A 26,484-nucleotide genomic window follows, 5' to 3' on the forward strand; every position below is an offset into this window, starting at 1 on the left:
TATTTAAAACCTCCCAGAAGCAGTGAAAATAATTGCCAAGTTCAGCAGAGAGGGGTCACAGCTTTGTCCTCACATTCCCACAAGCTGCCTGGGACAAATGGAAGGTGATAGAGGAAATATTGAAATAAGCATTTCCAGATTTTTATCATTCCTTTCAGCTCTATGCAGAAAACATGGCAATGTTTTGGAAGAAGTTTCTTGATGCTGAATGACAAAGTAGACTCTAATAAAATATTATCCCAGCAGAATTAAAATATCTTATGGTTACTTTCAGAGAAAAAAACCCTTAATTTAATATCTGGACCTTAAATACAAAGTTGTTGATGGTACTTCTAAGTTTTAATGCATGTTTATCTAAATTTAAACTTACTAATTATACAGGGATTTGAAAGGCACCTTCAAGCTGTAATTGGAAATCCCATTAAACCACAATGCAAAGCTCTGCTTATATTTAAATATCAAATATGCATCTAGAAGTTATCTGGATTCTTTCTTTGCTTTTGGGTTTCAAATAAGCCACTTTGTAAATGCTGAACATCTATGAAGAAAAATAAAACTTACTGCATAGTTGTGGGATAAATAACAGCTCTCCATGTTCTGTCATTTCATAGCTTAAGGATTATTTTTGACACCCAGAGTAATCCTGGCAAATCTCATGTTTTTGTCATTGCTAGCTGCAATTTGGTCACATTACAGAATGTTATTTACTGGAAACTCTGATTGCTGGAAACTAAAGTAGTTTTGGGATCATGGACTGGTCAAGGACTGACATCTTTTGCAGAACTAACTCTGAGATTTCACCACCACAAAACTCATAATTCTATAGGAAAACTTGCAAAACTGTTAGTTTTTTTTTAAAGCCTTACATGTAAAGAAGAATCAGGAATGATTCTTCAGTGATGAATTCTTTCACCCTAGGCAGAAGGAGTTTCTGGGTGATGGCACTGGGATTGCAGAGCACAGCTGGAGCAGAGGTGTGAGCAGGAAATCACATCTCAAACCACTGAGGCAGCCACACTCAGCTACATGGAAATTCCACACCTGCCTTCAGTGCCAAAGGAAGGTTTTCCAAGGGGATATGATCAGAACCCAAGGAAACCCATGGCTCATCCATGAGCTGTGTCACTGCTCTGACCTGATGGACTTTGCAGCTGTGCAAAGCTCAAAGAACCTGAGATATTTCCACTTGGTGCAAACTGTGCCATTCTCCATCACCTTTTTTTTTTTTTTTTTTTTTTTAAATAGAATCTCTCCAAAAGCTGGCTATGATTGAATTCATGAGTGCCCCCAGGCAAAGACATCACTTTAGAGTTCCAGAGGTACTTATCAAAATTGTCAGTATTAAGGTTCTGTCCAAGGCATAACCATTTTCTTGGGGAAAACAGTCTATCTGAATATTCAGCTGATTTTATTAAATCTCTTCTTTGAGGCCATGCTCAGATCCTTTGGGGTGTTTGATTTTCATGAACATTTGAGTGACTAACTCATTGCCATGCACATTTGTGCAAAGTTAATTTCAAAGAACTGTGCACCAGTATTTGCAAAAGGAAAGTAAAATCCACACACAAAAGTGTTTGTGCTGGAAGGGCTTTACTGCTGTGGGACTTATCTGATTTACCACAAAATCCCAACCTCCAGCAGTCAATACCAACCTAGCTACTCATGAACTCTGCAACAGAAAATTATTTCAAAGAACTTGGTTATTTAAACCATTAATATCTGTTACAAAGGGTTTAAATCTCCTCATAAAAACAAACAAAAAAAGAGATTTTAGATTTTATAGTGGATATATGAACTACTTAGCTCCACCAAAATTCAGCTATAATTTTAGCAGATACAGAGAATCTTTTTTTTTGAAGTCTATTGAACAGGGTTTTTTCCTGTTTACTTTTTCATGTGAACAATATAAACCCAGTGTTAGCTCCAGTGCTGTTTTGCACACACTCCATCCTTCCTTCCCTTCACATCAGCCCACTTAGGACCAGATTAATCTCTCCCCTCCAGAAGAATGAAATAACAGGTGGTAACTATGGAAAATACAGCCTTATTTGATTTATTGAGTGAATCATTTCTTCCCTGGGTCATTAAGTTTCTCAGTAAGAAAATTCACATTCATGTACATTTTTCTCCATTTTCAAGTAGACATTCCAGTTGTGTTGCTCATCTACTTTCAATATAAAGGATGAATTAAAGCATTAATCTGTGCAATCATTTTCTAAGGGGAGGAGTGATAGTTCTGTATAAAATTCACCTTACAATGCTGTAATCACATTTTGAAGACCCTCTCATAAAATCACATTGAGCTGAGGAAGAAATAAAGCCTCAATACTTGTCCTTCTAGGACTTGATTATTATTTTCTGAGTTACTAAATGACATTGGGAACAGGTCCTTGCTCACATCTTCACTTCAGAAATATATTCAGATTGTAGCAGCTGTGGATATTGTCAGAAAATGTGCAAAGTAAAAAGAAAAAAAAGTTCAAGAGCTCAAAACAAGGTTATTCAGGCTTCATGTTCCCACATGAAGATGCTTTTGTTTTACTTATCACTGCATGATTTGTAGGAGAGCAAGAAAACAACATATTAAGTTCTGCTTCCTTGCTTTTCCCTGATCAGTGGAAAAGATGAGTTTATTTTTACTTTGTAAAAAGGTAATAAAATAGTCATGGAAGAAATGAACTTGGATTTGCTGTTTGGGATGGAATCATCACACCAAATATTAAAGATATGAACACTCATTGCTCATATAAGAGGGCACATTGCTGTTTTAACACTAAAATCAAAAGCTGGGGAAGCTCAGGGAAGAACTCCCTTCTCTCTTTAAAATCTGCATGGGAGAAGTGGCAGGGAGATCCTGAGTCATGTAAAATAAACAGAGAATGTGAAAGTAACCTGGACAGCTCGTTAGGAGGATGCCTGCAGCACCCAGAGCTCTGCAGAGCTGCACTCAGGCACAGAGTGCCTCTGACAGGGATTATTGGGCAGGCAGGAACCTGCCTGGGGACACTTGTACCCTTTTTTATTCTCTTTTACTGTGTTATGTGCAGGGCTCGCCAAAAAAAAAAAAAAAAAAAAAAATCACAAAAAGCCAGCCTGAAGAAAGGAGAGATGCTAAGCTGCACAAATGTGCAAGAAAATAAAAGGTGCTCTGGGAGACACAGGAACACAGGAGGAGAGGAGGATTTCTTATTTCTTATTGCTCCTGCTCCTCTTCCCTCTGTGCTCCCACAAAAACTGCTCCAGCTCCTTCTGCTCCACTCAGCAGCAATGGCCCCTCCAGGAGCTTTAGGCACATTTTGGGTTCTGTGACCTTCTGCACTTCCCTGCTCTGGGGTGTCACAGTGATCAGAGCTCCAGCCAGGGATGGGGGCTGCCACTCACAGTTAACTCCTCTCCATCCATTCTGCAATCTTCCCCCAAGTTCAAATTTTAGATCTGATTTTTTGCACTTCAACACGATTTATTAAGAGTTATCAAATTGTGAAAATGTAAGGACAAACAGCATTACACTTCAGAGAAAAACCCAAGTACATTTAGGAGAAGAAGCAATTTTCGTTTTGATATTTTGCAGGTTCTAATTCTGTTATGATTGAATTCTGACTTGCTCAGTGTGTGTTTGCCCACAGGGAGAAATCCAGGGTGTTACCTGTGGGAACTTCCAGCTCCAGTTCAGGTCAAACCCTTTGTCATCAGTGGATGGGGAATGGGAGGGAGGAACACAGATAATTAACTTTTCTTCTCTGTTATTTTGTCCTTCCAATTTGTCTCTTTCCTTCTTGACTCTCCCCCCCTTCATCTCTTCCTGGCAGATAACCTCACCCTGAGACACAGGGAGAATTCCAGGACAAAAAAATATTCCCACTGGAACCATTATAATGATTTTTAATAGTCACTCATAGTAGTTAAACATTATTTCCTGTAAATAGGAATTGATCATATTTTTGCATTGAGGGAAAAAAAAAAAAAAAAAGTTTGAATTAAAACTAAGGCTTTGATACTTCAAAATTCATCAAAATGTAAAAGAATAGAAATTGATTAAGATACGTTTTCTCCTGTCATACACAAAATTTTCTATCTTTTTGCTGATTCTTTATCTTTGCCATAAACAGGAGCTGCCTTGAACCATTCACTTTGACCTGACAGGTTTATTACTAAATTGCTGCTGTGTGTGCAATTACACAAATATAAATTGGAGGTTGAAGTTACCTTTCAGCCAAGTCTGCTCCAAAAAGTGGAGTTCCATGACCCCTCTCCATTCTGGGAGTTATTTCAGGTACTGAAAGAGATGAGAAAATAAGCAGATTTAAATTGCACAGGTAAAGAAAACTCATCCTCCTCTCACACACAGATATCCAAAAAACATTAATAATAAAAATGTCCTTAAGCTAAAAATGATATACAAAGATTTTCAGCCTTCAAGCTGCAGATTTTCCTCCCAGTAACTGCAACCACCAATGGATTTGGATTTCTCATGACCCTTGCAGGGAAGCCCTGGGCCAGGAGAGAAAAAGCTGTGAGATGAGAATGGGGCAGGGATGCTGTGCAAAGCCCCAGCTGGTATCTATTGACTTCCTGCAGTCTGGGAGCTTTGCAGAGATTAGGCCATACCTGGCCCCTGAGCATCAATAGATGTTCTGCAGAGATTGCTGCCCTCAGCCTTGTCATCCTTTATCTTAGTAAACATCAAAATCTGAGCACAAAAGACAGAAAATGAGCTATTGATTTTCCAGTATTGTCTTAACCTGCAGCTTAATTGAAGGTCAGGGTATGAATTGCTGTCCAAGGCAGAACTTTGCTGTTGATGGGGGTGTCTGTCCCCAAAAGGCAGAGCCCAGATTTATTTTGGGCAGTCCACCAAAGGGGAATATGCAACCCAACACTTCCAAACCTTCCCCAAGGAAAAGTGAGGCATGGAAAACACAGGCTGCCAAGTAATTGGATTAGATGTGGAGAGCTTTACAGAAGGAAGGGAGAAGATACAGAAAGAGAGAGAGGGAAGGACAGGAAGAGAGAGAGAAAAAAGGGTCAGAAAAAGATGAATGTGAGTTTGGCATTATAAGATGACAAATAAATTGTCTCCTTAGAGAAAATAGGTGACTGCAAAAATCACCCTTTGTGCTCTCTTTCTTATTGAGTGATGTAAAAGTGTAAATTCCCCTTTTCCCAACACTGTGAGATGGCAGCTTTTGTAAAGAAAAGTACTTGATTTTGTTAGAAGACATATGTAGAATGACAGTAAAACAGAAGTTGTCAAACAATAGATAAGAAAGGAAATCCACATCTCTCTCTTCTTTTCTGTTGTTGCTCTGGCTTTGCTGTCCTTCACCATCCTCCTCTCATGAAGTATCAGATTTGACATTTTATATCTGTCATTCAGGAGGTTAAGATTATGTATAAAAAAAACTCAAAATAAATAACAAAGCCAAACAAAACCACAAAAAAACCAGACAAAAGCAGTAGTAGATATTCCTATTTTTAAGATATTCCAAACCACTTAAGAAGCCTGCACTTTTCCTGCCATTATTCTCCTCACCAATAAATGAATTAATTTTATCCTATATATGTCAGTCAGCATAATCATATACTTGTTTCCACTCTTGTGCCTGAAACCTGGAGAGAGGAGCAAAGGGAAAAGCTTTATGTTATTTATGTTATTTACCTTGATATTGCAGTGAAGTTCTCAGATGGTGACAATCAACCTAAAATGTTTTGGTGAAATCAGGGAGTCCAGTAAAGCCCCTTCATTTCAGATTTTAGTTGTGGAGCACTTGCATGATCAGCAGGACACTGAACAGAACCAACATCAAATCATTCACTTTTAACTGACAAGATGTGAGACAGCAGAAGGAAACTTTTAAACGTGGATTTCTTGCTGGAGGAAGAAGAAATTGTATTTATTTAACTGTTATTTGCTACAGAATAAACATGGCAAGAGCACATCATGCTGGAGCTGCTCCATTTGAGCATCCAGACCTGAGATTAGGTTTACTTTCATTCATTTATTTTAACTTAATTGCAGCCACTGAGTAAACATCTCAAAAATCTCAGTGGTCTAGAACTGTTCTCTGGGGAAAGTCAGTTCTCAAGCCCTGGAAGGACAGAAGGATTTTAAAGTGCTGAATATCTTCAGCTCCATGGCCACAGGGCACTACACAGAGGGCAGATGTTCTATTTAGCAAGGAGGAATCTGGGGTTTTTGCATCTTGATTTTATTTTTTATTTGACTTCCAGCCAACTTTGGACCTTCCCTGGCTCAGCTCTTTGAATAAAGATGGAATGGAGGGCACCCTTCATCTCTCATTGTTTGCCATTGCCAAGATTCTGATTCCTTGACATCATTTACAGTGGCTACCACATAGTTGTAAATGCTTAGTAAATCTGTTTCTTAATATAAATATATAAATATAAATATAAATATAAATATAAATATAAATATAAATATAAATATAAATATAAATATAAATATAAATATAAATATAAATATAAATATAAATATAAATATAAATATATTTGAGTATAAATATAAAAATTAATATAAATTAAGTATATATATGTGACATTCTGGCCTGTTTCTTTATGCCTTCTCATGCCAGAGAAGGGAAATGTTTCTCTTCATTTTAGTTTAGTTGACTTTTAAATGAGTGTATTACAATGCTTCCTAAGTGATTGTCTCTTGTCTTAATAATTCCTGCAGCTATGAGAGGTGCAAGTCACACCCTGGGGCAAACCACAGCCACCTATTTAGATAAAATAAAGCAATGCTACAGAAACAAAGTGAGCTGAGAACAAAAAACCTTCCTAAACACCTTCCCAGCCAAAGAAAGATGAAGTCCTACACCACGCTGTCAAATTGTGGCAATTCTCCTCCCAGCAGGAATTCAATACAAATAGAAATAGAATCCTTCATCTCATGGTCTGCCCCTGCTGGAATATTCATTCTTCTGGGATCCCTTATTGGGACATCTGTCCCCCCTCTGCTCCCAGGTGGGGGCTGTGCTTCTGCACATCTTCACATTTCCCTGCCTGGATTTGTGGCACCCCAGCCCCTGGATCTGACCCTGTGGGTTCTCTGAGACTCTTCCTGGGGCTCCAGTCACACCTGAGCCTGTCTGGATTTCCTCTCCAGGCTCACAACTCTTTGCAGTCATTAATGACAGTGGGATTAACCCCCAGCATTTCTCAGTTACAATAACCAGCATTTCCTACTGTCCAGCAAACCCCCTTCATCCTTTTTCATCACAATATGCAAACTAAAGATAGAATGGCCACACATTCTGGTTTTGAATTCAGGATAATTAGTTTTGATATTTTTAAGCAACACTGAACAACATGGCAAGCCGAACCAGACAACAAAAGTGAGAAGCTTAAAAATATCAAAACATATTTACCTTTCCAAGTAAAACACAGCTGAGACAGAGAAAGCAAGCTGTTCTCCAAGAGGAGGATTATAACAAACAAATACACACATTCCATAGCAAGGTTCAAACTCAGAGTTAGACAGTGACAGCCACACCAGAGAGCCACAGAATGTGATTTAAAGCAGAACCAAAAGCACTAACTCGAATAGTTTTTTATTTTTTTTTTTTTTTGTCCTTCCAAAGCTTATGAAATCACTCTGCTCCAGCATTATAAAAATTGTGCTGAAATGTCATACCTTCACAGTGGGAGTCTGCTTTTTTTTTCTTTTTAATTACTAGGAAGCTGGAAAAGACTTGACTTCCCAAGAGAAAAAGGACTTGAAACTCAGCCAGCCATCTACAAGTGATCCTACAAAGACAGTACAAGCTACATTTCTGCACCATGATCAAAAGCCTGCAAGAAATGACTGGGAATGCACTGAGTTTAGAAGTCCCTACTTCTTCTTTTAGACACTGATGCAAAAATCATAAATGCTCTGTTTTGCCTCTAAAAGAAAGCAATGTAAAGTGTACAAATTAGGCTAACAATCTCAAATTTTATATCTAATTTTCTTTTCAGTTAATATTCTAAATTACATTTTTTGGATACATTTTAATTTTATATTCACAGTTTATTTATTCTGTGTCTCATCACCTTTCCTTGACTTTCCCTTTCCTATCTCCCAACTTCATACAACTTTGTACCCACCACACATTCTGAAGTTCAGGCTTTTTTCCTCCAGCTTTAGAGAGTTCTTTTCTTCACCATTGCCTTCAGTGTGGGCTGGGTTCTGCCTGGTTGCATTTATTAGGTGTGTTTTATAAACTAGTAAGCATAAACACCTAGGAATTCTGGATTTGAGAAAGAAATGGCAGCCTGACAAATTTAAGAGGGGATTTCTCAAATCCTAAAGATTCTGGTCTCCCTCCCCAGCTGTACAAAATAAAAGTCAGGTAACATAAATGGGGAAAATGGTGAATGTGTGGTAGCTCATATTCCTATTTTAGAATCATTTTTAAAAGCAAATAGTTGTAGTGTTTGGGAAAAAAAAATGTTTTAAAGTAAAAATAAAAATAAACTATTCTGTCAAGATAAGATAATGAAACACAAATATGTGCTTTGTACTGTTTTATAAAGGGTAAGGTTTTTCTTAATGGTAAATAAATTACTGAAATGCTGCACAGAATAAATGCAGTTCATTGCTCCCAACTCCAGCAGCACTTGGAGTAGCAGGAGGGAGAAGTGGGAATTTTATTTTTCATTATTTTTTACTTTTTACTGACTCATTCCTTCAAACTCTCATTATAATAAATATCAAGAACGTTCCCATGCAGGGATATCCTTAACTCTGGCAGCTTTTGGTGCCTGTTCCCTGGGTTTAGGGGATAAAACTTGGTGTCAGTAGTTCTAAAGGGAAAAAAAATCTTTTTACTTCAAGAAATGATAGTTGAGAGATCAAACAAAAGGTTTCATCTCAGCTCGTCTGTGCAAAGCCTGGAGTTTCCATCCTCTGGAGGTGTTTTGGAGCAAGTTCAGCAGTAACCCTCCATAAAATCTCCTCTGTCTGTCCCACTGAGCTGCCCAAATCTCCTCTGCACAAAAAGAACCAGAAATGCTCCAGTGTTAGTTCAGCAGGTTGTCTCTGCTTTTCCCCTCCTGAGGGACCTCTGCAGGTTTGACATCCTCCCTCTCCTGCTTTTGTCACTAAAATCTGGGCCAAGTGAACATTGCCCCTTCCCCTCTATTAACCAGGGCCACTTCTCTGCTTCTAAACTCAGATTTTCAGAGATTCTGGTACAAAAACCTCCTAAAGGCTTTGCAAACAAAAATAAAAACTATTCTTGGTCTCAAAGCAAGAGCTCAGGAACAAATATTTTACATCCAAAAACAATACAAAGTTCTGAGCTTCAAATTTCCAACGACCCCTTATTATAAAATTCCTTGGATTTCAGAAGCATATCTATTTTGGGAAATCAAGGCACTGAATGTGAAAATAAAAGTTACATCTATTCAATATTACATCTTCATATCTGGCTCCTTTCTCAGCTTTTCTCATAAACTGTGTCCCTTCTGAAAAACCTTCTCAGCCTGCTTCACTTGGCTGGTGAGGATGTCTTTCTACTTAACTAAGAGTTGGAGGTTTGGGGTATTTTTAAGTTTTGTTTGTTTGTTTTATATTTTTATTAAAACTGTAGCACTTTAAATACATCTCTATACAAAACTTACACAGAGACTCCTCACAACTCAATATGAAGTCAAAAACTCAAAGCATGTTTAAATTGCTTGGTGTCTTTCTGTGCATTATATTCATTTCTCCAATGTTCATTATTTAATTTCCAGCAGTTTCAGTCCTCCATACTCTGTCTTAAATAAATAAATAAGAAGATAAAACAATATTCTTCGAGGCAATGCAATAACAGGAGGAGAGGCTTTTGCTCCTTCAGCCTGTGCTGTATCCTGATTGCTGATTTTCTCATTTTGCTGTACAAAGTGATCATCATCAACACTCCCTTTCTGCCTGGGGGTTGGTTTATCATTAATAAAGCATAAACAGAGGGAGTTCCAACCTGTTGGATCTCAGCTTTCCAATTTGCTAGAGGTTTACTTGGTTCATAAAAAAAAAAAAAAAAAACCAAAAAAAAAACAAAAAAAAAAAAAAAAAAAAACCAAAAAAAAAAACAAACAAAAAAAACCAAACCAAAAAAAACAAAAAAAAAACCAAAAAAAAAAAAAACAAAAAAAAAAAAAAAAAAAACAAAAACTATTTTTGAGAAAGCCAAACCTGAGCTACACTCAGGTGGATTTTTCTGGTTAACTCTTCCACCCTGACCTTTTTTGGGTGTTATTCCATGTGATACCCAAAATACTTTTAAAAGATGTGATCAAGCCCACGTTTTACACACAATATTCCCTGGGGAAAATCCAAGCACTGCACTTCACAGAGATTTTCTGAGCTGGGAGGGTTTGAATGCCAGCTTGAGGTGTTGGCAACTTTGGGGCAAAGCACTTGGGAGCCCTGAGAAGGAACAGTGCTAAAACTGATGTTGGAGGTCAACACCTTCCTGTGGCCTGACATTCACTCTGCACTGAAAATGCCAATTTTACCTTGCTCCTGCACAGTTTATTACAACCTTTCTGCAGTGTCAAAAACTTCCTGAGATTCCTCTCTACAGTTCTCACATTGCACCTTAACCCCAGCCCAGGAAAGCACATCACCCACATTATTGGCACTTGTCTGACATTCAGCTCTGAAAGAACAGTAATCCTTTCACAACTTAGAGTTTATCTTAGGAATGGGGAAAGAAAAGGAAAGAAAACCCCCTTAAACTGATAAAAACAAAACAAAACAAACAAACAAAAAAAAAAACACAACAAAAAAAAACACAACAAAAAAACAAAACAAAACAAAACAAACCCAAAAAAAAAAAAACGAAAAAAAACCAACCAAAAAAACCCAAACAAAAAACCCCCCAAAAAACGAAACAAAACAAAACAAAAACAAAACTAAGCCAACAAAACCAAACCAACCAACCAACCAACCAACCAAAACTAAAAAAACCTAGAACAAAATGGATAAAGAGCTGTGCAATTCCAAGTTGATATTTTCTCTGTTCAATGTTCAGGCCAGGTAATTGTCCAGCACACAACCTCAAATCTCTGTGACTACACTGACAGATAAAACCTCTGTGTAAGAAGGCATTCAGTGTAGAGTTTACAGGATATCTCTGTTTTCAGTGTTGACCCACCTATAAAATGTGATGCCATATGTTTACCACACCTATTATTTAACACATTATCCAATGTTTTGAGGAGTGCAAATGGAATGCTCAAGATGAGGTCTCTCTGCTTTGCAGTCATCAGGCAAATTCTGAAGCCTATTTTCCTTTCCTGAGGTGGGATAAGCTTTTTATTTAATCTTTGACCTTCATTGAGGGAAAGCCACTAATGGAAAAAATGCTTTCCCAGGTGCACTAATCACAGTTATCTGCAGCTATGAACGTTTCTGGCAGTTCTGTGATTTAAAGCACACAGAATCTATTGACACTCCTCAGGCTCTTGGCAGCCACCAGGTTTCCCTGAGCTCATGCACAGCTCTGACAACTCTGTTTGGAGCAGCAGCCCTCCCTAAAGTCTGATGGAGCCCTGCCCAGACTCTGATTCTCTGGAAGAGAAAGTGGAGAAAATTGAGAAAAAAAAAAAAAAAAGTGTTTTTTCTTGGACAATATAGCCCTGGTCCCAGAGTTTATTCACATCTATTACCTGTAAAGAGGCAAGTTAAAGTACATCTGGTGTTGTGTGTGTAAGCTGTTTGCAGGGACAGAGAGGATTTCAGTGGCTCCTGTGTGACCCTGTCCTGGAGCTGAGCTGCACTTGGATCTCTGACACCCTTAGTTTGCCCTGACCCATTCACATCCCACCCTCACCTCCAGCTTTCCCTTTCACAATCTCCCTTGAGGCTCCTTAACAGCTCAGAGTTACTGAGGAAAAAAATGTGTTCTCCAGAAACCAGCTGCTGTTTCCTCCTGCTCCAACACTGCTCAGTTCTCCACACAGGGAACTGGGAAAACCAAATTAATTCTAATACACAACAGCACCTCCACGGCCTGCAGTTGCAATATCTGCAATATCTGAGGCAGCATCAGTCTCCCATCAAGCACAGGGAAGGTATCCAAGGAGAGATGGCTCTTCAGCATGGTCTCAAGCCATCTGTGAACATTTAGAGTCAATTCCAAAGCACTCAGGAGACTGTGGCATCATTTGGAGTGTAAGAGGAGCACAGAGCACATGGCTGGATCCAAACCAGCCCCTCTCCAGGGAGGCTGGTATTAACCCAGAGCTCTTTGGGGCATTATTTCACATTTCCAGAGCTGTCACCATCAAGGGAGGGACCTTGGAGATCATCCAGTCCCTTCCCCTGCCATGGACAGGGACACTTTCCCCAAGTCCAGGCCATCAGACTGAATAACTCCATGTCCACAGATGATTATTTTGCTTCATTAATATCCTCCTGGAGAAAGACAAATCATTTTTTGGCTTTCTTGGAAGCAAAGCCAGCAGAGTCCACAGTGATGCTGAAGCTTTCTGCTCTCCATGTTCTGTGTACAGAAATAATTGTAGTCAAAGAAAAAACCTCAAAAATATTACTGAACATGCTGCTAAGACTAGAAACTTCTGTCTGAATGAATTACTTTCTTTCAGAAACTATGCCAAATTGATTTCTTTGAATAAAGGTTTATTTTAAAGGGGTCCTGTTCTGTTCATTGAGAATAAACTCTTTTGGTAACAGCCTGTCTTTTGCAGTTAATTGCTGCTTGTCTCCTTGGATATCATAATTTGCATAATTGTGATTCTTTTCAATAAAAAGGGATTATATCATCTTGGAGAAGCAAACATCATAAAATTTAAATTTACATGAAATTAAAGGAATAAGTGTTCCATGGTAACAGTGCTATTAACTTGCACCAAAGAATAAAGTCTTTAATATTATAAAGTCAATGTATTTACAGAAAATCACTTAGACTATGCTGCTTCTCAAATGTCATGCAAAATTAAAACATCAGACCATACTTTGAAGCAACATTACTGAAATAAATATTAATGCCAACTTTAAATGTTTGTAATAAGGACACAAGGTGCTCCTGAGGCCAGTTCTGTCTTTCTGAAATGGAAAATTTGTAACCCTTGTAAGTGAAAAATAAGCAGTTGGATTGCAATTTTGTAAATAAGAGTCAATTTTGAAGTCTATGCCATAGTCAGTTTTTCATGCTTTCCACATTTGCCTAACCCATGGCTGCAGAAAAAACTTTCACATGTGCCAGTGAGACTCTGAGGTTACAGCAGAGTTTTTCCTGCCAGGGTAACCAGACCATTTATTCCTCCTTTTTTCATGTATGGATTAATTAATTGTGTTTGTTCTCATTGCCACTAAAGTCAGAATTTGCCAAGAGCCTGTGGCAGGCTAATCTAATTAAGAAAGTGCTTTGTAAGCTGAAGAACAAAACCAAATCAGTTCAAAGGTCTGACACTGACAAGTTACCAACTTGGATTCCCTAACATTGTCAGTGTATCCTTAGAGTTCTTCCACAGCATACTGTGGCATATTTAATATTCTGAGAATTTAATTAGACCAAATTCTGGATTAGAAATAGAGAAACAACTGCTCACACCTCCCTTTCCACCTTGCACCATCCAACTTCCCAAATTTTCTGCTTTCTGTCAAGTCAGGTGTGGGTTTGGTACCTCAGAGGGTTTATTTCCATGGAATCCCAAAGGCAGCTTGGGCTGTCATTCACACCTGCAAGCTCAAATCAGTCAGGGGCAGAGACATGGGATGGAGCACAGCACTCAGCACAGCCTGGAAAAAACAAACTTTCAGTTGTTGAGGTGAGGTGGTGGGGACACAACACAAAACACAATACATAATAAAAAACCCCAAACCCTTGGAGAATGAAGCATCTACAGCTTTGAAGGTCAGAAAACTCACTGCTCCAGCTTGGTAACAATACTTTTCCCTAAACCTGTCTATAGTTTTAAAAGCCTGACAAAAAAATAATCAAGCTAAATAATCCAGATGCCACCATGGTCTGGGGGTGAATTGCCTGCAGCCTGTTTCCTCAGATCCCAGCTTGGCACAGTGAACAACTCAAGCTCTCCTAAAAAAAACCAAACTATTGGCCACATATCAAGGAGCCCTTGCCTTCTGGAATATTTTCTTAGCTGAAGACTGTCCAGGAAGATCAAATGGCAGAGCCTGTGGGGCCCACCCCCAGTGCTGTGTTTTAGCTGGTCCCCAAATGCCACATGAGCAGATGAGAACATCCCTGCCCACCCTCCTCTGCCACATCTCTGGGAGGGTTTGGGAATCCATGGGTTGATGCTCACAACAAAGCAAACAATTCTGTCACAATTCAGTGAAAAAGATATCCAGAACAATAAAAATAACTGTATTTATTTTAGGCATGGATCTTGGCTGACATAGCTGGCTGGGAATACAGACAATGCAGAAAATCAGCCCTCATGTGCTTTGTATTTGCCTTCCTCTTTGCAGCCAAATATGCTAAATGTTCATGCACAAAAATAAGCACTAAGGGAAAAAACAGTAACTAAATATTGGGTGGGGAGATGTTTTAGTCATTCATCCAGGACAAAAAAAAAAGATTCTGTTTCCACAATAAAAAAAGCACTGGAAGAGTTCCTGTGCAAAGAAACACCTTTGCAAAGCACAATGACACAAACAAACAGCAATTCCATGAGTGTCCTATCTTCAGTGAAGTATGACACATGGAATATAAACACAATAAAATAATTTCTGAGACTCAAACTCATATTTGACAAAGCAAAATAAGGACAAGGAAATAACAGACATTGACACCTTGAGATAAGAAAACATCTACATGTTTGGAAGACTTCCAAAAAAAAAGTAACAAATGTATGTTTTTCATTAGGTTTGTATTAGACCCCTGGATGACAAATATTTATGAAAGAATATTATACAGTGTGTTGAAAGAGCTGGAGGAAAGTTAATGGCCATGGACATCAATTCTGCAACTGTCCAACACAGGCTGGCAAGCTCTGCTTTTGTGGGGAAATGTGGAAACCCAGGAGATTCTGTACAAAACTTACCTGCCATGATACACACAATATCTATCCTGTAGCTTTAGAAATGAAATCTGGGGACAAATTCTGGTTTAATTTACTGAATTCAAAATTACTCCATTAAAAATGCTTTCATTTTTGAAAATGTTGGGGTGTTGTAAGTGCTAACATCAGTAAAATGGGTTTTTCCTTTGCAATTAGAGAGGAAAATAAACCCCATAATGTCAAACTGAAGCGTTGTGCCTAACTTAATCTGGAGGGTGGTAGAGGGGGAATAATGAAGTGGACAAAACTCCCAGCCAGGTGACAAACAGAACAACAAAACCACATTTTCTGGTGAAGTACAACTTCATCTCCTGTCTGTAGTAACCTGGAACAGCTGGAAAGATGTGAGAGTGTGTGCTCTGCTCCCAGAAGGGAGAGGAGCAGAAATGGAATAATTCCTCCTAGAAGTGAGGACAGGAGTGCTGAGCTGGAGCTACACCTACACCTGCAGTGGTTTCGAGCCCCCTGAGCTCAGCAGGAGCTGTGCCCCTCTCCAGACTGGGGGCAGAGCTGGCACTGGGGTCAGAGCCCAGGAGGGGCAATGGTGACAAAGCCACTGGCACAGCTCTGAGAGCCAGAGCTCCAGCCTTGTCCACGTTTTCCCAGCTCTTCTGCACAGACCCTCCTGCTTTTGAGCACAGATGGCTGAAGTTAAAATAGTTATGCAGCTCATTAAGGTTTTGGGGTGGCTCTTTCAGTCTGTCCTTCCTGGCTGGACTCTGTCCTTTGCCAAGCAGGGATCTGCTCCTCACTGACCTCAGCCAGCACTTCCCAAGTGGGCACTGCCAGGATTTGCTGTGGCACTGCTGGTAAATGCCCCTGCCTCAGGCTGGGAGCTGCAGCACAGAAACAGCCTTTGAAAACCACATAGTAGCTGTGATCTTCTAAAGTTTTGTGTCAAAGTCCTTGTGAGAAACAGCTTCAGCAGCTGGCACTGCACTGCAGTGCAATATGCATTACAGTTATGTGCATGATAGAAATGATACAGATGGAGATCACAGAACCAGGAGCAGTTTGGGTTGGAAGGGACCTTAAACACCATCTCCTTTCACACCCTGTGCCATGTTTAGGGGCACCTTCCACTGTCCCAGGTGGCTCCAAGCCCCCTCCAGCCTGGCCTTGGGCACTTCCAGGATCCAGGGCAGCCACAGCTTCCCCAGGAAATCCATACCAGGGCTTCCCCACCCTCACAGGGAAGATATTTTCCTTAATATCCAATCTAAACCCACTCTCCTCCAGCTCAGAGCCATTCCCCCCATCCTGACACCAGATCCTTGCCCAAAGCCCCTCTCCAGCTCTCTGCCCCTTTAGATACTGAAATGGGGTCCAAGGAGGTTTTAACCTTAAAAGAACCATCTTGCTTCTACTTCAAATAATTGTTTAGTGAAGATTCAGCCCAAACTGGTCTCTGTGACCTGGCAACCCAAGTCAGAGTTAAAATATGTGTCCCCACACATTTTCCTGGATGGTTTTGTGCAACACACACCATGTCCCACCAGTCATTTTTTCTTGGAAGAAGAGCTCTATCATCAGTATCCAAAATGTGTTATGAGTGGGGAAACTATAAATGTTTTGTTATTGCATCCTGACAAACACAGAGGCATTGGATCATGTTTTTTTCCCTAAAAAAAAATCCCAACAACAACAAATTACAAAGCAAAATAAATCCTGAAGTCAAATCAAATCAAACAAACAAACAAAAATAGCAGAAAGAGAAACCAAACCACCACTAGCAAAATAAATACAAAAAAAAGTCCCCCAAACCCTTTAACACCAGAAACAGGGTAAATTTTCTCAAATTACAAACATCCCTGGCATATCATTTCTCTCCAGTCCAGATTCACAAGCTTATGCAAAATATCAGCTGTACATTACACCTGATGTGTGATTTAAAGTCTGGATTAAATAGCTATTAAGAGATAAGAATCAATGTAGAGTGTTCAAATGCACAGCAGGCCCATGACTGCACACAGGCACCACGGACTGAAGGGAGCTCTGTCACCTTCACAGTCCTGACAGGTTAAATGTAAGTTATTGCTGCCACCAACAGGATATTTTAGCTTCACACCTCTCCAAATTTGCCTTTCTGTACAAACACCTGTATGCTTGTGAGGCTGATGTGAGATGAAGCTCACAATCAGCACTGAAAAAGCTGCCAAGCAATTAATTCCACGTTTCCTGTTAAATCTGGGAAGTGCATTCCATTCCCTCCTGGCAAAAGCAGCCTGCAGGGAGCAAGAGTATTGTCATGGGTTCTGTTCAATTGCTGCAAAAATAAACCCAGACAAAATCCCCACCCAAACAAGGCTGAGGAAGTGAAGACAGGCTGGAAATTGGATGAAGGGTTCAATCTGGTGAGTGCCACGGAGAGCAGCAGTGACACAATCTGAATTTCCACAGGAGCAACAGAGTCTCTGCAGAGAGCACAACTGTGATACAGCCATGCCAACTGAAAAGAAAGCAAAATTTGGGGTGAAAAACTCTACTGGTGTTGACAAGTTCATCCTTTTAGTGTTCTCCTGTTTGATCTGGCTTGTTCAGCACACTTAAAATGAGAGTGGAGTCAAGAAATTAAAGAGAAGGAACAGTGACATTTCATGTGGTACAGAGAGAGAGAGGCTTCACCCAAACTTTGGAGGAGGTGGCTCCAATAAAAGCTGGAAAAAAAGCTAAAAAAAAAAAAAAAGAAAATTAAAAAAAAAAAAGTCATTACAGCTGCTGTGACATACTGATAAATATCAGGCAGATGATAGCAAAATTATTGTCTGTAACAACAAAGCTTTGACAAGACTAGCAGATTTATAAACAAATCAATTCTAATCTGCTGAAAGGTCATCTCTCCATTAAGAGTGAATAGGAATGAGATTAAATTACATGGCTGGCTACAGATATCTACATCAGGGCACAAATGGGGGGAAGGCTGCATGAAAATGATGCAGAGTGATGCTCATGGCTTTGCTCACCAAACACTCACATGAGGCTGGCTCACCATGGTCTGTGAGGTCTGTCTTTAATGCTTAAATTGGAAAATTTGACTAAAGAAATCCTGCAGTGATGGTTAACTCTGCTCTTCCACAATAAATATTTATTTCCTATAAATTAGGTCCAGCTGCTGAAATCTGCATGGGCAAGATCCAGTTGTAGTGTATCACTCTCTGCTGTTTTTCTTCCCTTTAAATTTTACCTAGAAAAGATTTTTCATTAATTTCTGGTTTAAGAAAGGAGACTGATAATAAGTTCTAAGAGCTACAAACAGAAGCAAGGGTTGTTCATATTCAGCTGCCCTAGAGAGGAGAGAAAAGAGGCAGGGAAGGGACAGAACAACCTTTGCCATCAGCACTCCCAAGAAAGGTTCTGCCCCACCCAAAAGGATAAATTATGATGAGAATTTGTTGGGTATTTAAAATATTTTTATATTTTAATGTCTCTTTTAAACCTATCATTTACACTTTAGCTTAATTAGCTTATACTGGCACCTATTGGTAGAAAATATAGTTTACATCATTATTATCAGGTATTGCTTGTTCTTTAATCAACTGCAGAAAACCTGCTTATGGTAATTATTAATTTGCACCCTTCCCTCTTCATTAAGAGTATGATTTTTATTGTTTTAATTGTGGGATGGGACAGAAGTCAATGACAAAGACAGACTTGGAATGGAAGCAGATCATGCCTGAGTCTTAGCAAGCAAACCAATATTTACAGCAACTGTAGAGGAGGTAAATGATAATTACCCTCTGAATGGTACTTAATAGAATAATAATGATAGGAAAAAACCCTAAAAACAAATTAATAATTAATGATGAAATAATATCCATGAACACTCTTCCTGTATGGGCCCTGCGTGGAAATTATTTTCTAGTTTTCTTCTTTTTTCCCCCCATTTGATTATTGATCCAGCTAGTTATTCAGAAAGCTGAAAACTCAATTATTCAATAGTAATTTATTTAATGGATCATATCAAGGAGCTAAAATAATTTCAAAGATATCTACAGCTGTTCTCTGAGGGCACATTTCTCTGTCCTGGAAGGATATCACCTCCAAATGTAAGTCCTGATTTGGAGACTCTTTTCTCCCTTTAGGAGTTTAACAACATTTGAGATTATTAAAAATTACAGAAATTTTGAATCCTATTACTTTTCAGTTTTTCAATAGCTGTTTCCTGCCCTACCCAGAGACCATTTTTTACTTGCTAGAATCCCAAATTTTGGCTGCCATAAAGGTCACTTCTCAGTAATTCTGTTGTGAAAGGTTTCTTGTGCCATTTTACAATTTCTTCTGTAGCCTCTGGCTGCTGCTTCAGAGGAGTCCTGGTGTCCCACCCATCCTTGTACCTGCCAGCCCCACAAACCTTCCTTTAATATTAAAAAAATAATTTTAGATTTTGATATTTAGGCAACTGAATTTTACCCTTGATTTTCAGAAGAGATTCAGACACTTATTTCTACTGTCAGTCCTATGAATTGTTAATATGAATAAAGAAGTTGATGCAAACCCCTGAAGTTTCATGGAATGCATTGTGAACTGCTCTTATTTCTCCTTTTCTCTTGTCCATTCTTCAACTGGATCATTCAGCCAATCACCTGGATCAAATCAAATAATTATCTAGAACATTACAGCAATTGGTATCATGAATTTAGCCAGTTTCAGATCTTGGCTGCATCCATTACACAGGAGCTAGAATAGAGACACCCAACAATGCCACCAAAAAAAAAAAAAAAAAAAAGAAAAAAAGCCTGAAATGCATGAAGTGTTTTTATTGAGCCAGTTGCAGGAATAAACTGAAGTGCAGGGAAGGAGCAGAGAGCCCAGCAGACATTGTGACCATATCTCCTTTCACTTGGAGCTCTGCAGAGATGCCCTGAGCACACATTTATGGCACTGTGCTTGTGATTTCACTCCACATCATCAGCTGCTATCAACACAGCCCTGTCATTGCAATTTGTCACACACAGGAGCGTGGGTTTTCTCTGTCTCACTGAAGTTTTTATCTCCCCAGTCACAATCACAGGCTGCTGCTTTAGAGCAGGGCTCTCAGCCATTAGGAGGAGATGAAATCACAAAAGATAACATTAATAGACATTGCCACCACCACAGAGACAAATTGTGGCTTTTCTGGAGCTTATGAAATCAGAGCTAATAACAGCCATGGATGTGTGAGTGGGAAGTGAGCAGCCACTTACAACTCTCCTAAATTTACGTGAAACTCATCCAGTGTTGTTTGTGGGAAACACAAAATTTGTCTTTTTGGAGTTTTTTTGGGTAATAATTTTCATATCTCCCCTTTTCTCTACTTCCTCCTCACAGGAAATCTCAAGGAATGTTGTTATTTGTTTGTTTGTTTGTTTGTTTTAATTTCTCATCCCTTGAGTTCCTTTACTTTTTTTTTTTTTCTCCCACCATGATTCAGATTTGTTCTGATCATTCTCTGTTGTACTCTGGACTTTAGCTTAAGACTTTAAATCAAAGAAGCTGTGCTTCAATGACAGTGTGCACCCTAAACCAGAACACATGAAGAATTCCTAAGAGCAAAGACCATCTGTATTTGGGGCTGGGAAATTCCCTATTTGGGGCTGAAAAATTCCCTATTTGGGGCTGGAAAATTCCCTAATTTGGGGCTGGGAAATTCTACTGTCCCTACTGAGTGCCCACCTGCTTATCCATTTCTGAGCCATGATCTTGTCAGGGATCTGCTGTTACTTTACAGCTGCTGCATGAAACTGTTTTTGCACTTGGATCTCAAACCCAGGTGATCTGTTTATTGAGTCTTGCTCATCCAAAATCAGCAATCCCACCCCTGCCTCAATTCCTTGTTCCTCGCTTCTTTTTGGTTTCAAGTTAAAAGGACAACTTCAAAAGAGTAATTTCTAAAGGACTAAACACTTGGAAATTCTTTGGTATCTACTTCTCATTAGTTCCCAGTTATTATTCTGGAATTGACTGAAACATCAAGAAAAAAAAAAGTGTTTTTCAAAAAGCATTTTAAAACAACACCCTAAACCATATTAAAGTAAAATCCTCACCTTGGGTCACCATGTCAGGGCAGGGAGTTAAAGACAGAAGACAAGGAGCTGCTAATTTCTGGTACATGAGTGAATCTCAAAACAATCATGTGCAGCTTGTGTTGTCTTCTTTTTATTAATGTTCTAAAATTTTGTTCCAAATTACTTTATTAAAAATCGGTCAAGAGCTATTTTCATTTCAGCAGCTTACTCTTCAAACAGTAAATTATGATTATAAATAGAAACCATCCAGTTTAGTTTTCTCTGCTTCTGTCTCTTTTTTTACTTTCACTGTAGACTGGAAAAAAAATACTCTAAACATATTGACACACAAAAAAAAAAAAAAAAAACCCACAAAAAAAAAAAACCAGCCTAAAATATGCTGTTTGTGCATTATTGGGCACAGAAAATGTGTTTTTTCCACACCACACCAAAATGGCAGAAAGGCAGTGCCTCAGTTTGCTGCTGAAGCCAAGAGGCCTCACTCTGTGATCTGAGACAAGTTTATTATGCCAAAAAAAATCAGATATTACTGCCCTGCCCCAAGAAAACACCTTGTGATCTCATGTACCCAGTAACAGCCACCAGCACTGTGAGCAGAACTCTACAAAAACAAAGTGTTTTCATTTTTTTCTTGTAAATGACAGTTCAAAAGATCCACACCTATGCAGAGTTACACCTAATGAAGTACTTTAAAAAAAAAAAAAAAAGGAACCAAAAAACCCAAACCCATTTTACTACACAGAGACTTGATTTGTCACAGTCTGAAGCTTCCTATTAAAATATTCTTCACAAAGGCATCAAATTAGCACTAGAGCTTCTGAAGGTTTGGAACCTTTTTTTTTTTTTTTTTTTTTTGCTGCCATGACATTTTGTATGTTATGTGGTTGGATTTATTCAAGCTTTTGCTTTCTTTATCATTGTTTGCACTGTAAAAACCAGATGCTTATCCAAGGATGTACAACCTTTAACTGTGCTTAGAAAAAAGTATTTGTGTGACTCAAGGAAAACTTTTGGGGCCTGATATTGGAGTTTGCTTTCTCTACAGGAAGATGGCATTTCTGAGTAAAGAACTGGAGCTTGGGCAAACCCAGGTTTTAAAACATATTTGCCATGGTTGGATGTGAGGAAACAACCTCTACCTTATTAAAAATGGTTAGAGAAAGAGATCATGTATGGATAACTCCACCTTTACCTATTTAAAATATGCTGATGCATAAAATTAAAATTAACCACCTACATTTTTTCTGTATTTCTTCTCCCCCCTCTGACAAAACTGCAGGCACCCTTAGAAGTGGGAACCAAGCAGATTTTTCTAACACATCTCTATTGTCACACAATTTTAGATGAGGAATGGTTTTCTTCTTCAACAACACAAAGGTTTCTTGGCATGCAGAAATATTGTTTAATAACTGTTTGGGATTTTGAGGTCATAAGGACAAAGAGTGGCAAGGCTGTGCTCCCAGCTGCCAGAAGTTTGGATGATGAATCCCTTAAGAGTTAAAAAGTTGAGGGGGAAGGTACAAGTAGCAAGTTTTCATTTTTGATGAACCATGAACAATTCAGAGATTTTTTACAACAAATGTTTTTGTTGGTGACAAAACAAAACATTCCTGAGAGATGCACTGCAGGTCCCCTTTGCTTCCATCAGAAAACATGAAAATTCTAATTAAAAAAAATAACAAAATAGTAAGAAAAACACAGATACAGTGCTCAGCTCCTACTGAGAAAAGTCAAGCAGGTCATAATGGGGAAACTAATCTTGAGTAAGAGGAAAAGGTTATTTTATTCCAGACTTCCTTCAGTCTACAGATTCTGGAGGAGAAGCCCTTGATAAAACATGATTATGTATATCTCTTAATATGTAAGAGAGAAAGTGATGCATATTCATTGTGAAAATATTGTGAGGTGAAAAAAAGAGAAAAAAAAAAGCTGGAAAAGAGAAAAGCTTAACAAAGGAGGACTTTTGAAGACTCAGTACATATTTTCACACCTTGCTGATATTTACAAAGATAGAAAGTTCCAACAAAACTGTTTCCTTTCCATAATCAAGTATAAAGCATGTTTTGTCTCAGGTTTTTCTTGGCTATATAGGGATGATGATACAAGAACAATATAATTTGAATTAACAAAGATGCAAAAATAGTCTTCAGAGCTTTTTCAAGTGAATATTTCTGCATTGGTGTAACTTCACAAAAAGCTGGGCTCACACAATATTGGACTTTTCCTAAAAACTTTCAATAGGGAACTAAATTATTTTTGATGAATGCATTCATTTGGCACTCAATTGCCTGGCAAAGAAAACCAGGAGATGAAAGGCTGAAGGAAAATCTGGATTCAGAATTAAGATGATGATAACCAGAGAGGCTGCAGTGATGCACAGACACAAGTTCACAGCCTCTCAATCCACTGAGTTCTAGGTAAGACATTAATTCAACAAATGCACTTCTGCTGATAAACACAAGATGCCTTTTTGAAAGGAGGAGTGGTGCTAAAAATACTTTTAAATAAAAGTCCAAAATACAATCACCAAACCCACATTTAACCTGAAATGTCTCACTCAAAGCATTAACACTGAATATTTTCAATAGTGCATATTGTTTTTTAATTTAAAATTATAATTTTTTTTTTTCTGGAAATGTCACTGCTCTTCAAAAGTATAATGAATCTCTAAATGCAGATGGGTTTCACAGATTGTTTCTGCTTCTACCTGAACAAAAATATTGACTTCTTGGTTTTATAAACTGTCTTTCTAGCTGATAAACAAACATATTTTGTTCCCTCTATGCAATTTCTTTCTTGACCTCATGAAATTTATAAACTGACAATGAAAGAGGAAGCTGCAAGAAGCAAAATCTGCAATTTGCCATTTGCACAGAAAATGTAGCAGAACTCACAGATGACCCAGACTGCTCCAAGCCTGAACAGGGGAGGTGCCACCATCTGATTTCACAAATGGGCACATGTAACCATGGAGCTGCTTTCTTATAAAACCAGTCAGGGAGAGAACAGATTAAAATCATTTAAAAATCTTTGTATTTCGAGCAGAATTGCACTTAACCTGTAAATGATCACATGTTGTGTCTCACAAAGTCACACTGATAAACACAGCAGGTCACTGAGCACCCCAGGGCAGGAACTCTCCTTTTGCCAAAGGTGATTGTCCCTTACAAAGGTAAAGGAAAATCTGGCTTCAGGGAGCAGTTAACACTGTTTAATAACATAATAATAAAAGTTTGTTGGTGTAGGAAGCTGCATTTGTCCTGCACTGTTAATTAATGATGCCAGGCCTTCAAAAAGTGACAATCACATTTCTCTCAACACAGAGATTAAAAACAGCCAGAGCTGAAAAAAGAAGTTTTCAATGAACTGCTCAGCCATGTTCCCATAGAGCAGAAATTAAAAAATACCTGCAGTCCTTATTGATGTGACTTTTTGTACAAAACTGGCAATGCAAATCAGGGAGTTGCAGACCAAATTCAGCACAAATGTATTAATTTGAAGGAAAAATACAAACTAGAGATTTTTTTTCTTTGTGTTAATTAACTTCTATTTAGTCAATAAAATAGCAAACATGAATGTTTGCATGAGCAGTATTTCACATACAGGAGAAGATTATATTCACTTGATTTAATCTCTGCAATCAGAGTTTGAGGCATTATGAAGTAAAATAGCATTTCCATGTTCCCATAATAAAATATATTACCATATACATACTGGGAATGGGACCTCAAAAAAAATTCAGTATATCAATAAATTTACTGAAAATTTAAATATTGGTAACTGCTTGTATTTTTTATTAAGAGTATTCCTATCCTTTCCTGCATTACAGGAAATGGTCTCAGCTTTTTAATGCTTTTTCTGGAACACTGATAGAGAATGACTAAAAGTAAATCAGTTAAAAACTGAACTATTCTTTTTTCTTCCCAATTTATCTACTTATTAATTGCCTACTATTAAGAACATTACAGTTTAAAAGTCTTCCCTTGTCCTAAATATTACAGCAGTAAAATAGTTTGCAATAAATTTCAGGAACAACTCGAATTTTTGCTTTCAGATGTGATAAAATCCAAACTCATTCAAAAAGTCTTTCAACACAACTCCCACATCATCCTGGCTGACAGATAAATGCTAAAAAATGTCAGGGCAATAGGTTACCTCAACGTGCTTTCAAAATCCAGAATATTAATGTTAATGAGTTAATGTTAAATGTAAAATACTGAGCAAAATCTTGAATTCCTTACAGCCACTCACTGGTGAAAATACCCTGCAAAATTATCTTAGAGGTTATATCCTAATTAAATAAACTAAAATGATCAAAGGTTGTGATTTTATGGTCTTAAAGCCTTTAAAAAATTGTTACCACAGTCATAGGACAAAAATGCTTTGCAAATAACTGGAAATAATCCACAATGTCAAATAAATAGATATATTTGAGTTCACTTTATCCTTATTTTAATTTCACTTTCACTTAGTTGATAATGTCACATAAGAGAGACTTCAGGTTTGGACAAGCAGAACTCTGGAGCACAGAATAATCCTTTTAGGACAGCACTTTTATAAATAATATAATTTTACATATTTTCCAGTTAGAAGTGGGGGAGGCAAAGGACATTGCTGACTGCAGGGGAGGAGAGGTCAAACTCTGGGCTCAAGGACTTCCAGCTGCTTCTTGCTCTGAGTGTCCTTTTCCAGCTACTGGAAATCATAAAATGTCTTTTATTCCTGGAAGTTAAGTACAATCCAGTTTACCCTCACAAACCTAAACACAATTAAAGAGATGAAGTGCAGGGTTCAGGAGATGTCTCTCCTGATGAAATAAGCTTTGGCAATCAGAAATCAAGCTAAGAGGAGGAAAGCTTGCACTTAAGGAAGCAAAATGTGCTATGGCAATAATCCTGTTATTTTATTATACCTCTGACAACAAGGAATATCCTCCATCTGGGTAGTGGATGGCTGAGATGGCCTTAAGGACTTGATAAATGCATTTTTCAATCTGTAACTGCAAAGAGCACAATAATCATGTGTCATTTGGATTTTCTGTAACTTAATAAAATCCAGGAGACTTCCTTAGAAATATGTTGGTTAAGCTGTAGTACTTTTATATAAATTTAGTTTAAAAAGGTCTCTAGTTGAAAAGCTAAATTGTCTGAACTGTCCAAAGGGGGAGGCTGGGGAAATATTTCATTTTGTTATGAGTCTCTCTGGATGTTTCTCTGTGCAGAAATAATAGGAGAGCAAGAAAATGTCAATTGTTTGCAGCGTGCGTCATCAGAAGTGGACCTGGTACCTCAGGAATATTTAAAAATGATGTTCTCTCTATTGCAGCCTAAAAACAGAAACAAAATAGAGAAAAGCAAGCTGAAGAGCAGATGGCACTGAATAAGACTGCAGCAGAAAATCAAAATAAACCAAAATAAAATGAGATTGTAAAGCCATACCA

This window comes from Oenanthe melanoleuca, chromosome 4A, assembly GCF_029582105.1.
Source record: "Oenanthe melanoleuca isolate GR-GAL-2019-014 chromosome 4A, OMel1.0, whole genome shotgun sequence".
Taxonomy (NCBI): Eukaryota; Metazoa; Chordata; class Aves; order Passeriformes; family Muscicapidae; genus Oenanthe; species Oenanthe melanoleuca.